This window comes from Herpailurus yagouaroundi, unplaced genomic scaffold (genome assembly GCF_014898765.1).
Source record: "Herpailurus yagouaroundi ecotype Mexico unplaced genomic scaffold, PumYag 215, whole genome shotgun sequence".
Lineage (NCBI taxonomy): Eukaryota > Metazoa > Chordata > Mammalia > Carnivora > Felidae > Herpailurus > Herpailurus yagouaroundi.
In genome coordinates, this window is record NW_024412446.1 from 3600646 (window position 1) to 3617041 (window position 16396).

General features: G+C 51.3%; 1 protein-coding gene and 1 long non-coding RNA gene across 3 annotated transcripts in view; one reads left to right on the forward strand and one right to left on the reverse strand.

The window, feature by feature from the left end:
- ASIC2 (acid sensing ion channel subunit 2) overlaps positions 1–16396 on the forward strand; it is a 1013351-nt gene that overhangs the window by 790356 nt on the left and 206599 nt on the right. The window lies entirely within an intron of this gene.
- LOC121017135 (uncharacterized) overlaps positions 15785–16396 on the reverse strand; it is a 1221-nt gene continuing 609 nt past the window's right edge. For both annotated transcript variants that reach the window (XR_005784638.1, XR_005784637.1), the window contains exon 2: positions 15785–16219. This is a non-coding gene — a long non-coding RNA (uncharacterized LOC121017135). The remainder of the gene's footprint in view (positions 16220–16396) is intronic.

Consider the following 16396-nt stretch of genomic DNA (forward strand, 5'->3'; position numbering starts at 1 on the left):
TTTTTTTTTTTTGGTAGGCTCTTGAAACGTAGATCCGAGGGCCTGCATTGAGGCTGATGCATAAATCTCCTGTGGTGGGGAACACTCAGTGGGGAATCAGAAAGGCTGATAAGTTTGGACACGTCTCTAAGGCACTGTAAGCCTGAGTTTCCCCGTTCCCAGAATTGAGATTATGGCTCTGCTTCCATGTCGTGGTAGGAATCAGGTGGGATACTGTAAGGCAGAAGTGCTTCGTGAACACTCAAGCAGTCTACACCGCGCGCCGTGGCCGCTTCTTTGCTGCCCAACCTCACCCGGGCCCCAGTGCGGAGGGCTGCCTCACTTCCTCCTGACCAGGGGTGAGCCCGCCGCCCCCTTGCAAGGCTGCCCCTGGCACAGTGCCTGCTGTTTGTCTGGCTATTCCTCAACCCCGTTCTGCCCACTGGTGTGGCCGCCGGGCCTGCCTGGTTTGAGTAAAGTTACCGCACGGCGTCGGAGCTCATTTTACGTACAGGAAGCGGATGACAGAACCGGCATTTATGGAGTGCCTGTTGCATACTAAGTGTTCTCACACATCATTTCATTTCATCCTCATGGCACCTGTGAGCCGCAGCATGTGCTGTCTTTCCTCCCTGCCTTCTTCCTCCGCGCACAGCACCTCCGTCTCTGCCCCATACCTTGGGCCAGGAGCCTGCGAACCATTCTGTGATCCCCCCTCCCTCTCCCTCCTCCAGCCCCCACATCTTAATCGTCATCCCCCTCGGCTGAGCCCACCCCCAACATGTGGCCTGAACCCACTGTCCTCCCTCCACCTCTCTGCTGTTACCCCCCCTCGCCGGGTGGTTCTGCACCCCCAAACTGGTCTTTCTGCACGAAATGAAATGAAACGCATGAATGGGCCCCCTCTCCACTCCATCCTCTGCTGGGTCCAGTGTGCCTTTGAAAAGGCAAATCGGATCAGCCCACTCCCCTGCTTCCTCCTTCAGTGCTTCTTTCTGTGGGGTACCCCCCTCACTGGCCTCAACCCTCACCACACACCCTCTCCCTCTGGCTGCTCCTGCCGCTTGGCCCCCCAATTCCTGGAGCCCTGGGACACTCTGCACCTTTGGCACATTTCTTATCATGCTCTTCCCTGACTCCTCACCCAGCACCTCCTTCTTAGCCTCTGGTCTCCTGCTCAGTGGCCACCTCCTCAGGGAGGCACCCCCAGATCTCCAAGGCACTCCTGTCCCTGCATCCTCTCACATCATCTCTGAGCTTCCTCCATAGCTCTGCACGCAGTACGTGAGGCACCTTCTTTCCTGCCTCCCTTGTCACTAAACTCCAAGAGGGAGGAGACAGAGTGGCCAGCACTGTGCTTGGGGCTGCCTGGAAGTCCAGCAAACAGTCGTCAAATGAATCAAGTTTCCCAGAGTGGCTCAGTGTGAAAGAGCAGATGTTTAACCTGAAGATGAGCAGAAACCCCAGCCTCTTTAGGGTCATGGCAGCCCCCTGGGCTCCCCAGGCCCTTGTCCCCATCTCCGTCATAGCCGGAACTGTACCTGATCTCCTTGTCTCTTCCCCTAGCCTACGTATCGGCTCCTCAGCATGAGACACCATGTGTCCCCGTGCCCAGCTCTGTGCAAATGCATTCAAGGAGTAAATAGGGCTTGCTTATGGTCCCAGGAATCAGCACCTGATTGGGAGTCTTTATAATGCATGGATTACCATTTGATATTGCTAGAGTTTTGGTATTGTGATTTATATTATTATCATTACCATTACTATGTGATAATTATCTAAGAATGGACTATGTTGATGCTAAAAACCTCCCCCATAACCCAGTTCAGCCCTTTTGTTATACGCCCAAAGCCAAGAGCGCTTGAAGGAAGCGCGTCGCCCAAGATCACAGTAGCCCAACAGAGACCAGAACTCAGAGCCACCCACTTCCTGTCCTGTCCTTCCTGCGCCCTCTTGCCACCAACATGCCAGCCATCCCGTTTGTCTCTTCTGCACCTGAGCAGAGATGCTGGGCCGGTGAGAAAGGCAGGGCGGGCCGTAGGAGCGCTCCTCTATGCTGAAGGCGGTGTTGAAGGTCAGGACCCCACACGAAAGGCTCACCTGAGAGCTCACGGTTGGTGAGGTGTGGCCGGCCAGGCGAGCCGGCCACTCGGAGACAGAGAGCTGCTGGGTTCCTCCGGCTGCCATGCAGGAGCATAGATTATCCCGGCAAAGCAGATTATTATGCCTTTGTCTGCTCTTTTGTTACCAAAGCTGATTGTGTACGAGCTTTATACGTGTGCGCTTAAGCCCTTTAGTTAAACATCTGCATGGAAAATAGAAATCATAAAAATTATATCTAATACATGCCATGCCAGGCACCATGCTAAGCGTTTTATACGTGTCCACTCGTGCAGACAATGATCTGATTAATGCGACCAACAAGGCCACCCAGTTGTGTAAATCAGGATTCCACGGGCTTCCCAGGGGCCTCATATTCCAGTCTGGCATCCACGTGCTTTCCTCAAACCAACGGAGGCTCACCTAACCTGCCTTTCCACTGTGAACTACAGGCACATACACACTTGTCCCGCGGTAGGGCCAATCCGCAGCCGGTATTTTTCCATAGCTTTTCCAAAAAATCTGGTTTTGCTCTCCTTCTTCCCTCATTCCAGATGAGCACAGGCCTTGGGGTACTTGACCTGGCATGAGTGTCTGTCCTAACAGGATCGTGTACTACGTCTCCACAAGTGCTCAGACTGTCTCCATGGGTAACGTTATGGAAAGAATAAAAAGGTAGAAAGATCTTGCCAGTTTAGATGGGTCAGCACCACGTGCAGCCTCACCCTTGCAGAAGTGGGCGACAGGAGGTTCCTGGGACATCATTTGATCCCCGTCCCTAGGTTATATTAGAGGAAACGGAGGCTCAGAGAGGTTAAGTGACTTGTCCGAGGTCACACAGCTGATTTGTGGCAGAGCTATAACTAGAACCCATTTCTCCCACCTCTCAGTTAGGTGGTCCTTCCCAGACAGGGTTAAAATTAATCAGGAAGAAGCTTGGGATGGGTATAAGACATTTTTTATACTCTTCTCTCTACCTGTGCTTATGTTGGAAATTTCCCACATGAAAAAAGTTGATAAAGAAAAAAAAGCCCTAGGAGAATGTTCGATTATAGCAGGAGTGGGTCCTGTTTTTATATTCACCTCTTCAAAGAAGATTTGTTTAATTCTTCCCAAAGGGATCTTCCCTGTACTTTGAATTCCCTCACCATTACACACAGTCTGTTCCACACATAATTACTGATGGGGAAGCAGGGTTGGGATTTTTTTTTTTTTCCCTTCTGTCTACCAGCCAGAATGCAAGCCCTCCCTCCCGTCTTTGAAGCTCCATACCTTTCCAGGAGGTGGCCTCAACCTTCTTCCCCATCCATGTGTCCCCAACTCCTGCCCACGCTGTACCCTCATGGCCAGGGTATCCCCAACTTCACTCACCTACAGACCCCCTGCAGGGTCTTTAGCATCACCAGGTACCTAGCACCACATTTACTTAACACTTTCCTTTGAGCCGACTCACTTTGTTTACCTCAGTATATTTTCGGAGAAAACTGTGTGTCACTATTATCGATGGATAATCAGCCATATCATCTATGAAATCGGGGTTTGATGTGCTAGTTACACTGCTTCCAACAGTCATTATAAAGTGCATAGTTGTTTAAAAGCCGAGATGTCCATCAATGTACAACTTAAAAATCTCTGTTTAGACCAGGCTTTGGGAAACGCTGTCGTCTGCTGCTGGTCTCCTGGGAATAGCCCGGCTTAGTATCTCTGCTCAGAACTCAGGGATACAGGAGTGTGGAAACTTGTGTGCACGCACGCATGTGTTTTCAACGATGGGACGCGGCCATCTGACCACTGCCACGGATAGATCACGTCCTTATGCTCTCTGCCAGGTGCTCCAAGGAGCCGGGGGATGCGAGGCAGTGAGCGTTCACGGTCCCCTGGTTCTCTGCTCACCTTTCTTATGCAGCAGCCCACACGGAGTGAGCCTTAACTGCCGGCCGTGGAGATAGGACTGAGAAACGATGGGTCTCAGCTAGAAAACAGATGTTTTATGGAGGGGATTATATGCTAAAGTGGAATTTGTAAAGTGGGAGCTCCCAGAGGTCTGGGATTACTCTCATGAATGTCAAGGATTTAATGCTCTCCTGTTTCTCAAGAGGCAGAGAGATGTGCTAGGGTGGGCTTGGCTGTGGAACCACACAGGTTGGCTTTAAATCCAATTTATGTCATCCCGGAAGTTGACTAAAGTCTTCTGAGCCTCACTTAGTCTGTGAAATGGGGATAATAAAACCTCCTGTCCAGGGTCGTGCTGACAATTAAGCAGGCACTTAAGATTTCCCTAAATTCATGAAAGATCAGTAAAGACCTTCTGATTCGCTGAAAAGATAGATTCCACTCCGTGTAGATTCAGAGTTAAAGTGGAGAATATCTATTATCATATTCCAATATTTTGAAGCTGGGTTTTCCATTTATCTGCGGCAGCTGTCAACTAGGATATTGATTTAGACAGATCCCTCTGTGACCGATTGATGGCACAATGAAGGCGTTCCAGGGCCCCGCCTGACAATCGCCCGACAGGTCTCGTGGCTTGACTTGGCCTCCCTGGCTTGGTGGTGAAGCCTAGGAGAACACAAGGCCATGCCCTCTGTGACGCGGGCACGGCCTGCGAATCCTCAGAGCAGCTTTCCTGGGTTGATTCGAATGGAATTAGATCACAGGATTGCTAGGGTCTTCCAGAAGGTAGAGTAAATACCACCCTCTTTCGTGCCCACGTTCAGAACCATTTGAACAATGAGAAGAAAAGAGGAAATAAGATGGAGGCCAAAATGTTGTCCCCATGACCAATAAGGTCTAGATGAGGGGTGGCCTCTACGTGTGGGAAAATGGCTTCTTAAATAAATACCAAACCCTAAAATTGTATGGACTCGCCCCACAATCAGGCAGCACAGGAGGGAACGGGCCTGGCCGTGTGGCATGACAGCAGAGGACAGGAGAGGGGCCCGAGGTGGGGCTGGGGATAGAAGCCACACCACCACCGGGGGAAACAGCAGAGGAAGACGAGACATCACCAGGGTGGATGTGAAGGGTTTTGTTATATTTCCCGACTGTGCCTCCACTCAAGCACTGGCGAACTTTAAGTCTTATTAGTTCTTGCCCACTGCCCAGGTGACCCCTGCACGAATCGGGTGACAGAGAGCCCCAGCATGGTTCAGTAGGAAGAGGTTGGAATGAGGAAGCCTGGATTTAAATACGGCTCTGCCGGGTACTAGCTGTGCGACCTTGAACCGCTCTCTTCGGCCACCTGAGCTTCAGTGTCCTGATCTATAAAAGAAGATGTATGAATCCTATTCCCCAGGGTTGGTGGCAGTGATAAACGCGGAATGTACCTGCCCAGGCCTCATTAGTAGGGCGGAGCAGGTACTCAGATGGTCAGGTTAGCCAAAGAGCCATATACCCCAGATATGCTGGTATGCCAAAGTTCGGTTTTCAATTTTTTTTGTCCTTGAGAGGGCTAGCCAGGAAGAGGACAAAGAACCTGGCTGTAGGAACATCTTGATTTATGGAGGAGGGACCCCTGGAGGGGGGAGAGGAGCAAGAGGAAGCAGCAGACTGAGGCCAGACCAGGCGTAGCTCCTCCCACTCCCGCAGCCTTGAGGCTGACAGCCTCTGGTTGCCTCCTGTGGCCCCAGGAGCAGATCATGGGGGCATCTGATTAAATGGGAACTCCCACCAGACGAAGCACTTCCGGCCTGAGCTGCACAGTGCTCGGTGACAGGAGGCCCATGTCTGCTTCCTGACCAGCTGCCTGGCATCCAAACATCTCCCATCTCCCATCTCCCTGGCAGGCTTTTTGGGAGAAGCTTTTCTGTCCCCAGAAGAGTGAGTGGTCACCTGGGTGGAGGGCCTGGGGGAGGAATGCCAGTAATGAGGTGGGGCCCGAGGGAGGAGCTACAAGGACCCCGCCTGCTGTGCGAGGCTGCCCTGGCCTGACCTCTCTATCATGGGAAAGATGTAGACAAGGCAGCTCTTTCTGGATGGTCGTCTGTGCGCCACCGAGACGACTTGAGACGTCTCTTACTCTGCAGACCCCAAGTCAGGGCAGAGACGGAACCAACACCCATAGGCCCAGAGCATCCAGATCGATCATCTCAGCGTGCGCCCATTTGAAAAGCGTTGTGGCCTCTGTGTTAGAAGCTCACCCAACAAGTCTTTACTGGGCATCTACTATGCGCCAGGTCCAGATCCGGTGCGTAGCCAGGCAAATTAACAGGCTGATATGGAACACTGCTGAAGTGCGCCGATGAGGAAGACCCTACCTTGTCTAGAAGTCAGGGTGGGCTTCCTGGAGGAAGAGGCATTTAAGAGCGGCACATGCAAAGACCTGGAGGCTAGAGAGAGGGGAGCTTATGGAGGGAGAAAGCAGAATGCTGACCGCAAGTGCATAGCAAACACTGCCCAGTGCTCAAATTTAGGATGGTTTGCAAAGGTCTCAACAGCTGTGTCCCCAGGTCTCAGGAAACTCTTCTAAATTTATAGCCATTGTTTTTAGGGGGTCAGGGTAGTAATATTTACTGAGTGCCTGCTATGTGTCATGCCACACACAATTACATGGCACCATCTTAAGATGGTTTATTTGTTCATTTGACAAATAGTTATTGAACGCTTACTATGAGCCAGGCAGTGTTCTAGGCACCAGACTGAACAGCGGTGAGCAAAACAGACAGAAGTCCCTCCCTGCAGGGTTTCACTCAGGCTCTCAGGGGCATAAGGATAAACAAATACATAAGTGAACTGTATGGTATGTCAGGTGGGGTCAGTGCTAAGGAGAAAGCTAAAGCAGAGAAGGGAGCGGGGGTCGTGGGGGCAGGGAGGGGGGGTCCCAATTTTAATTAGGGTGTTCAGGAAAAGCCTCATATTTGAGCCAAGACATGAAAAGGGGGAATTGGTGTGCCTTGTAGATGTGGGGGGGAAGAACACTGGACAGCAGATGCAAAGGCCCTGAGGCAGGAGCGGGTCTGGTGCGTTCAGGGATGACGGCAGGGAGGACAGGGCAGCCAGAGCTGAGTGGGCACAAAGGACGGAAAAGGAGGTAAGGTCAGCTCTCACAGACATGGCAGGCTGCCACTGGTAGCTTTACTAGGCTTTACTAGGAGTGAAAAAAATGGGGAAAAGGTGGCAAGTTTGGAGCAGAGCAACAGTAGGTTCCGTTTTATCACTCTAGTGTCAAAAATAGCCTGGAGGGAGGAAGCAGGGAGGCCAGTGAGGAGGGAGGCCGGGAGGGAGGACTCCTGGCAGCGTCCCCAGCACCTCCTCCCCTCTCAGGGATGAATGGGTTGAAGGAGCAGGCTTCGGAGCCCAAAAGCCTGGCAGTGCCGGAAGGCAGCTCCCACGGGAGGCAGCAGCAAGGTTTCTCCAGCTCCATCTCTTGGATTTCACCTGCAGGAGGCTTCATGCCCGAACAAGCCAGTGCATGACTTCAGGCTCTGGTAGATCAGGGGGAGGAATGGGGCTCTGGAAAAAACAAAAACAAAACCTGTGGCCATGAAGATACCAGCTGCCTTTGTTAGGGCGCTAAGCGGCTGCAGCCCCAGAATGACACAGGCCTGTTGGGTTTGAATCCTAATGACTACACTCGGTGTGCCCTAGTTCCCTCACGTGTAAAACGAGATAATATCAGCTCCCAGGGCTATGCTGGGGATTAAATGAGATAATGTATGAGAGCTTCTTGACACAGCCCAAGGCACAGGGAATGCACTCACTGGCGTTTAGCAGAAGTAGCGATAGCGATGCATTTTTTTTTTAAGTAGGCTCCTTGCCCAGCAGGGAACCCAACACAAGGCTTGAACTCCCGACCCTGAGACCAAGACCTGAGCTGAGATCAAGAGTCAGACGCTGAAGCAACTGAGCCACCAAGGCGCCCCAGCGATAGCCATGCTGTAGGAAGAGGAGATGGAGGCTGAGACCTTCAGAGACAGTGGGCTTACACTCCAGGGCACATAAGGCAGCACCAGCCGCTCAGGACTAGCCGTGAGATACCTGCCGTGGGCCAAGTGTGTACCTCATTCAATCCTTCCTCAACTCTGCCAGGGAGATACAGTTGCATTTTTTACAGATTATGAAAACCAAGGCCCAGAGCAGTCAAGGAACTAGCTCAGGGTCCCACATCTACTAAGTGGCAGTGTCCAATCTGCCTAATGCCAGAGCCCAGCACATGCCCACGGTGCCTCCCCTCATGGAGCACCGCTGCGGCCCCAACTATGCGCCACCCCAGCCCCAGCCCCGGCTGGCGTTTGGCTTTCCTAACGTGACTCACCAGCCACCGAGTGGCATTTTTTCCGGAAGCCTCCAGCAACCCCCTCTGGCCCTGAGGGCGCTCTGGACCTCCCCCCGGCAGCGTCTTTGGTCTTTGGCACGGCTGTGACACCTCCATGCCCCATACCAGACTCTGTTCACTTCCGAGGGCCTGTCGTAAGAAACTACCACAAGCCGTGAGCTTAAAACAACAGAAATTTATTCTTTCACATCCTGGCCCCAGAAGTCTGCAATCAAGGGGTTGGCAGGAGGGTGCTCCCTCCGACGTTATAGGGGGTCCTCTTCCTTAACCTCTTCCAACTTCACGTGGGTCAGGCATCCCTTAGCTTGTCCAGGTAACACAACAGCAATCTCTGACCCGTCTTCCCTCGCATCTGCTCTCTGTGTCTCTCTGCGTCCAGCCACCCTCTCTTTTCTCTCTTAAAGACACCGGTCACGGATCCAGGGCGCCCTCTGAGTCCTTAATGAGTTACATCTGCAGAGACCCTATTTCCAAATAAGGTGACATCCCGAGGTTCCAGGTGGACACGAACTTTGAGGGGACACTATTCAGCCCCCTTACCGCCCACCCTCTGCTCTGCACCCAAACTTCACATCCTTCCCACATGAAAAATGCAATCACCCCATCCCATCGTGTCTCAAGATATTAACCCATTCCAGTGTCACCTCCAAGTCCAAAATCTTATCCAAAACTCGTCAGTGCAGAAAGTTCCAAAGCTCATCATCTGCATCATCTAAATCAGGGATGCGCGAGACTCGGAGTTGGATTCATCCTGGGGCAAAAGCCCTGTCCACCTGGCCCCAAGGAGGAGATGGGGTGCACTGGCTGCAGGGAGGCCGAGGCCGGGCCCACACGGGGCCGGTTCCTTGCCCTGGGAGAGCTCCGCACACCGAGCAGCACAGAAGAAGTGGAAAAGCTCAGATGATAGCCGTGCCCTCAGGAAGCAGAACAAGGGTCACCTTCCGGTGTTCCGAGCCCCAAGCCATTCTGTTACCACGTTTTTTTGTTGAATGTGCACATCCCCTCTGACTCATTCCAAAGTTGACTTGAGTTTGACATAGAGCGGGGGCTCTCAGGGCCGGAAGGGGCAGAGGCACTGGACCAATTTGGTTTAGCCCGTGTATGTGGTTATGCCTAGGAATGAGCACAGGTGCACGTGAGCTCTTTTCCACATTTGTGGCTCTGGCTGTTTTCCATCTCATGTTCCAGCTTCCAGCAGTGACCTTCCCAGGAACAGACAGCGAGACCAGTGCTGTGTCGAGGAAAGTGAATGGGACCAGAGCCACAGGACAAAGGGAGGGAAGGAGGCTGGGAAGGATGTGGTCACAGCTTTGTGTCTGGCCTCAACCTGATTAGGGGGGGATTCGGGACCATGAGTAGCGTCAAAGATGAGGGTCTGTGAGCCACAGACAGGAGCCTCTCTGAAACTGCTCCCCTGTCACCTCAGGACCCAACAAACCACCCGCAAACCACTATGCCCTCCCTGCAGCCAGGCCAGACGCTGCAGGGGCCCAGCCAAGAGAGCACATCGAGACCTTTCCTGAGGCAAAGAGGAGCCCAGGAAGAAGAGCTGGCGGTTTCGCTGTCCCCCATTTTTAGTAAATTACAGGGAGGTGCTCAGCCTGCCCCAAACCTCATAAAAGATGGATGGCGTAGTTGTAGAACATCCACGGGTTTTTGTGAACTTTGCCTTCCCTTTAAAAAGCGGCTAACTTCAAAGGCAAAAAATCACCCCCCGGGCATTTTGGTGGTTCCCCAGGAACTCCCCAGGAACGCGGGTTCTGTTTCAGCCTCAGAGAAGGAGGCGAAGTGGCCATGTGGGTGCCCACGTGCCTGCTTCCTTGCGGGTGACAGGTTTTTCTCCCCCCACGACTGATTTATGCAGAGAACTGCCAGCCGGTGGCCATGACCTACTTTCCTCCTTACGATCCAGTATCCACCGCTTGGCAGGGCCCCCCACTTAAAGGAAACCAGGAGTACAGAAGCCAGACTCCATGAGCATATGCACTGGGGGTGTCTTTTGACAAACTGCTTTACAAAAAAATAAAATAAAAGCGTGTGTGTGTGTGTGTGTGTGTGCATATTTCCAATGGAGTGAGGGGTTCTTTTTTTTTTTTTTTAATGTTTATTTATTCTGAGAGAGAGAGAGAGACAGAGAGCAGGGGAGGGGCAGAGAGAGAGGGAGGGAGAATCCCAAGTAGGGTCTATGCCGTTAGCGCAGAGCCCGATGCAGGGCTTGAACTCACGAACCACGAGATCATGACCTGAGCCGAAATCAAGAGTTGGACGCTTAACCAACTGAGCCAGCCAGGCGCCCCAAGGGGTTCTTTAATTGAGCTCCTCTAGGCATAAAAGTTGGGATGTGAGGCTCCCGATCTTCTGATAGTTGTTGTCCAAAGCAAAGTTGGCCTACCCAGCTGCTGCCCATCAGCTAGGCTGATGCCCTGTAGGAAAGACGTGCAGATTTGCCTGGGTGGCTGGCTCCTCGTGCTGCTCGAGTGCCAGCGTCCTGTACTTCCGTGGGTGTGAATGTGCCTGGGCGTGTGTTTGCATTTACAATTCAGGGACCAAAAGTGTCATTACAGTTTTGAAATTCTGGAAAGAGTTCAGGTGTGTATGAGTCGGGTCACATGGTAGCTTTCAACTCAGGAGAAAATAACGTACAGAGTGGTAATAGAATATGAGGTATCTATTTCTAGTACGAAGATCTCTGTAAGGGAGGAAGAATAATTTCCCCTCTACCCTTCTGAGTTCTTAGCTGAGACCCTGTCCCAACAAGATGGATGAACAAGAGGAAAATAAAGGACTTATTAGCATGTGTACCTCATGCTGTACGTGGAGTTACCCTGGTAAAGAAGAGGAACCCAGGGGCGCCTGGGTGGCGCAGTCGGTTAAGCGTCCGACTTCAGCCAGGTCACGATCTCGCGGTCCGGGAGTTCGAGCCCCGCGTCAGGCTCTGGGCTGATGGCTCAGAGCCTGGAGCATGTTTCCGATTCTGTGTCTCCCTCTCTCTCTGCCCCTCCCCCCGTTCATGCTCTGTCTGTCTCTGTCCCAAAAATAAATAAAAACGTTGAAAAAAAAAATTAAAAAAAAAAAAAAGAAGAAGAGGAACCCAAAGAGATAGCTTTAGAATTCAGGCTTGAATACCATCTTCCTAGGGAAAGGGGAGAGGGTGTGGCCTCTTACGGGAGAGCAAATTATCTCCAGGAAAGATGAACAGGCCCTTCGAAGAATAGGTGGGAGGTGTGATCGTTTGTGACACAGTTTGTCTACATGTGGGGTCAACTTCTAGTCCTCTCTCCTGTGACAAGACTCCGTCTTCCCTGGTTGTTAAACTTCCAGGAGGGATGAGGCGCTTGGGTGGCTCAGTCGGTTGAGCGTCCAACTACAGTTCAGGTCATGACCTCGCGGTTTGTGAGTTCGCGCCCCGCGTCAGGCTCTGTGCTGACAGCTCACAGAGCCTGGAGCCTGCTCCGGATTCTGTCTCCCTTTCTCTCTGCCCCTCCCCTGCTCACACTCTGTCTCTGTGTCTCTCAAAAATAAATAAACATTAAACTTCCAGGAGGGGATCTATGATCATTGAATTCCTTTCCGACAGGAAACCTCTTCCTATATTGCTGTTTTTTAAGTGCCCGCGGTTCAAAATGGTCACTATGCCAAAGTGACACGTTTTGGGGTGGTGTGTCCCGAGTTCCTGCAGTCATATTTGGGGTGGTGCCATCTGCCACCCTCCTAGGGAAACAGTGCTCAGGGACGGCTGGAACAGCCCAGATGTGCAGGGCCTGGGCAGAGGAGGATGTGGGGTTCGGGTGCAGGGCCTCAGCGTGGGCATTGGCCCAAGTCGTCGATGCTAGAATGTTAGGAGATTGAGAATCCTCTAGTGCAGCTGTCTTTAAGTGGGTGACCCAGACCGCTGAGGGGACAGGCATGGGAAAGTTTCCGAGGAGGTGCACAGGCACAGAGAATGGTACAAGAATCAGGTCTCCAGATCCTCAGTTTCCATGTGGTCCTGTGCCTGGGACAGTGCCCACAGTCTGCCAGGATGGCCCTTCTCAGCTCTCCCCTCTTCACCCACCTGCCCTATCACAGAGGAAAAGCCGGCCTCACAGCCTCTAGGGGACATCCTCCTGAGAGGCACAATCAAAGGGTCCATTCAAGAATGCCTAGCTGCAATGGGATGCCTGGGCGGTTCAATTGGTTAAGCATCCGACCCTTGATCTCAGCTTAGGTCATGATTGCAAGGTAGTGAGAGCCTGCTTGGGATTCTGTCTCTCTCCCTCTCTCTCTGCCCCTCCCCTGCTCATGGGTGTGCCTGCTCTCTCTCTCTTTCTGTCTCTATCAAAATAATAAACACTAAAAAAAAAAGAAAAGAAAAAAAAGAATGCATATAGCTCCAGAGGGAGAAACCCCTGAGGACAAAGCAAGGGGGGCTTCACGGACCTAGAGGGTGTTGTTATGCTAATAGATTTCACTTACTGGTGGAATCTGAGCAACCAAAGAAATGAACAAACACACAAAACAACAGACTCTTAAATACAAAGAACAAACTGGCGGTTGCCGGAGGGAAGGTTGGGGGTGGGGACGGACAAAATCGGTGAAGGGGATTAGGAGTACAAACTTCCAGTTAAATAAGTAAGTTACAGAGGTGAAAAGTACAGCATTGGGGATGTAGTCAATAACACCATAATGATGCTCTGTGGTGACAGATGGTGACTGCACTTACCACGGTGAGCGCTGCATAATGTGTGCAATTGTGGCTGGCATTGCCACGTCGCACACCTGAAACTACCGTAACATTGTGTGTCCCTATGCTTCAATAGTAATACTTAAAAGAAAAAAAAAGTAGTCTTTCTGTCTGGGGCTCTGTGTCGCCTCTGCCGACCTGCTTTGTCATGTACCCCTCCGCATTTACAAGCGGCCACAGAGAGGCATGTTAATGGGTTCCTTCGAATTGGAAAATGATGTTAGGCTTCGTTGTCTGGAAGTAAGTGTGATATGGCTTATTGGTTTGACAGTGAGGACGGCTTTGCCAATGGGGTTCACAACACGATACCCCCAAATGTAGCACCTTGGCGTATAGATTATCTTAAGCTGAAGGAATCAGAGAAAATGAAAGAAACAGAAAGGTTGTCCTGACTTCCCCATCCCTTTGCCCTTCTCCTCTGACAAAGGTCATAAAATTCCTACGGCCAAGGTGCCCTCCCTGCTCAAGGAGGAAGGAAGGAAGGCATCCTTCACACCAGAGATGAGGATTTGGGGGCTCGGAAGGTTGGACGAACCCACCTTGTCAGCTAACCCTTCTTTCTCACCACTTATGACCCCAGCCCCAATCACAGACGTACTGTGTCTTTGTCTAAAAGGTATAAAGTTGTTCCGGTTCTGATCATGTCTTCTGGTCTTTACTCTCTCGTGAAGGCTCCCACGTACACGCAGACATTCAGAACAACTTGTGTGCTTTCCTCCTGTTAATCTGTCTTACGTCACTCTAATTTTCAGACCCAGCCAGACACCCCCAGGGGCCCCGAGACAACTTTTTCCTACCCGCCCCCGCCAGGCTGTAGGATGGACGTTTTAGCAAATTCGTGGAGCCACATTCACAGCGCAAGATCGTAGTGAAGACATATTTAAAGTACACATACGAAATAGATTTATTTTTTTTTTAATTTTTTTTTCAACATTTATTTTTATTTTTGGGACAGAGAGAGACAGAGCATGAACGGGGCAGGGGCAGAGAGAGAGGGAGACACAGAATTTGAAACAGGCTCCAGGCTCTGAGCCATCAGCCCAGAGCCCGACGCGGGGCTCGAACTCCCGGACCGCGAGATCGTGACCTGGCTGAAGTCAGACGCTTAACCGACTGCGCCACCCAGGCGCCCCTAGATTTAAAGTACAAACACGAAATAAAGTGCAAATACTACTTAAGAAGGCTTGAGGATGTTCAGCTTGAAGAGCATGTTAGCAAAGCTGATTGAGCATTAGGATTGGTGCTGGAGATGTCCTAGACAACAAGTATTCGTAGAGGAGGAAAAAAAGGAATGAGTGGTTATGAATGGGGACAATGAAGCTGCTGAGGACTCTTGGTTTTTCCAGGAAAAAGAAATGAGTGGCCCTGAGTTATACACTTAAAAATGGTAAAATGGTAACATTTTTGTTATGAATGTTTTACTGCAATAAAAATAATAATTAGTGACAAAGCTGGGTCGCACTGGGTGTCCCGACTCCTATTCAGTGGCCCCTGCTTGCCTCCCTCCCGTTGTTCATCTGCTTGTTGTTCTGCAGGGATTGGCTGAGAGATGCTGGCAAAGCAGGAGACTCCATGCCAAGAAATGCCCAAGCAAGATGTGATCCTAATCAGAGAAGCAGGCTGGGAGGGAGGGCTTGTGGGACTGCGAGGTAATGGGGCCAGGGGGCAGTCCCAGGACCCCAATCATAGTGCCTAAAGGGACCTCTCAAGCCTGCATCGGGTGGGCATCAGTCAGTTTGTGGGGCTTGGGACCCCAGTGGTAGACCATCAAGTCTGGGACAGGCCTCCAGCTAGCACCCCCAGGACAGGGCGACAGGGTCCAGCCATGAGGAGACAGAGCTGGCACCAGCTAGAGGCAGCAAGCCGCCCTCAGATCCAGGCCCCGTGTTTAAGAGAGTCCATTCTAGACCTCAGCCAGCCGTCCACCTCCCTCTCTCCGGGCCACACTCCAGGCATCCAGTACCTGAGATTTCCTTCTGGAAGGGTGCCAAGTCCCACAGATGCTAGGGCCAGACTGCGCAGGGACAGGGGTACGTTTTCTCTGGAAGGCAGGGAAGACAAGTATCTGGACTGATGATGTCATGTCCAATACCAAGAAGGCACCCGGTGGCTTTTCTCTCCCCTCGTGCTGAGCAGCACGGTTAGCACACAGGTCGGCCTTTGGCCATAAGCTGACTCCACTGCCCAGCTCATTTCCTCCACTTGGATGCCCAGCTCACTAAGGAGCAGAGAGCCCTGTTTTGGGCTCCCGAAGCTGGGTGACTCTTTGGCTTGCCCCCTTGTTTGTTTGTTTTTCATATTTATTTATTTTGGGGAGGGCAAAGCAAGCAGGGGAGGGGCAGAGAGAGGGGGACAGAGGACCCAAAGCAGGCTCTGAGCTGACAGGTTGACAGCAGCGAGCCCGACGTGGGGCTTGAACTCACGAACCGCGAGATCATGACCTAAGCTGAAGTCGGACACTCAATCGGCCACCCAGGTGCCCAGCTCACCGCCTTATTTAACAGAAAGGCATCTTCTGTTTCTCTCCCCCAATGCACCTGGCATGGTAATGAGCTCATAGCAGGCATTTGCTAAATAGTTCATTGGTATTAACTATTAGGAAATGCATTCCGTAAGCCTACATAGGAAATGAGTAAGAGTCCCTGAGTGCACATGCTTGGCTATTCTCTGTAATATCTCACTGAGCAAAATCCAGGGCATGCCGTGTGTGTGTGATATGTTTTACTCTTTATTAAGTACATTTACCACTTTCATGGAGTATCCATCCTGTGCGGGATGTTTTACCTCACCGACAATTGGCAACATTTTTCCCATTTTACAGATGAGACAGGTGTGGCTTAGACAGGGCAACTGTTCCAGTCACACAGCAAGTAGATGACAGGGCTGGAATGGGTCCCCAGGACTGCAGGCCTCCAAAGCTTTTGCCAGTGTGTCTGTGGCTTCACGACACAGTGGAGGAGCACTGTGGGCCTTCCAAGGAAACAGCCTGAGCCACCCGCTGGGTTTTCCCCAGACTGGCTTCTGTGGCCCTGCAGTTCCCTGGAACATGGGAGAATAGCCATTTGCAAAGAGAGCTATACAAGGCTCTCTGAGCACAGAGCCTGGCTTACACCCCTTCTGTGACTTAAGCAAGAAGCAGATTCCTGAAAATACATTCACAAGTCAATACTTTATAAAATATATCATATAATACATATACTTGATACAATATCATATATTACATATACTTTATAAAATATATCCTATAATACCCACAATATCGTATAATACACATACTTTATAAAATATATCCTATAATACCCACAATATCATATAATACA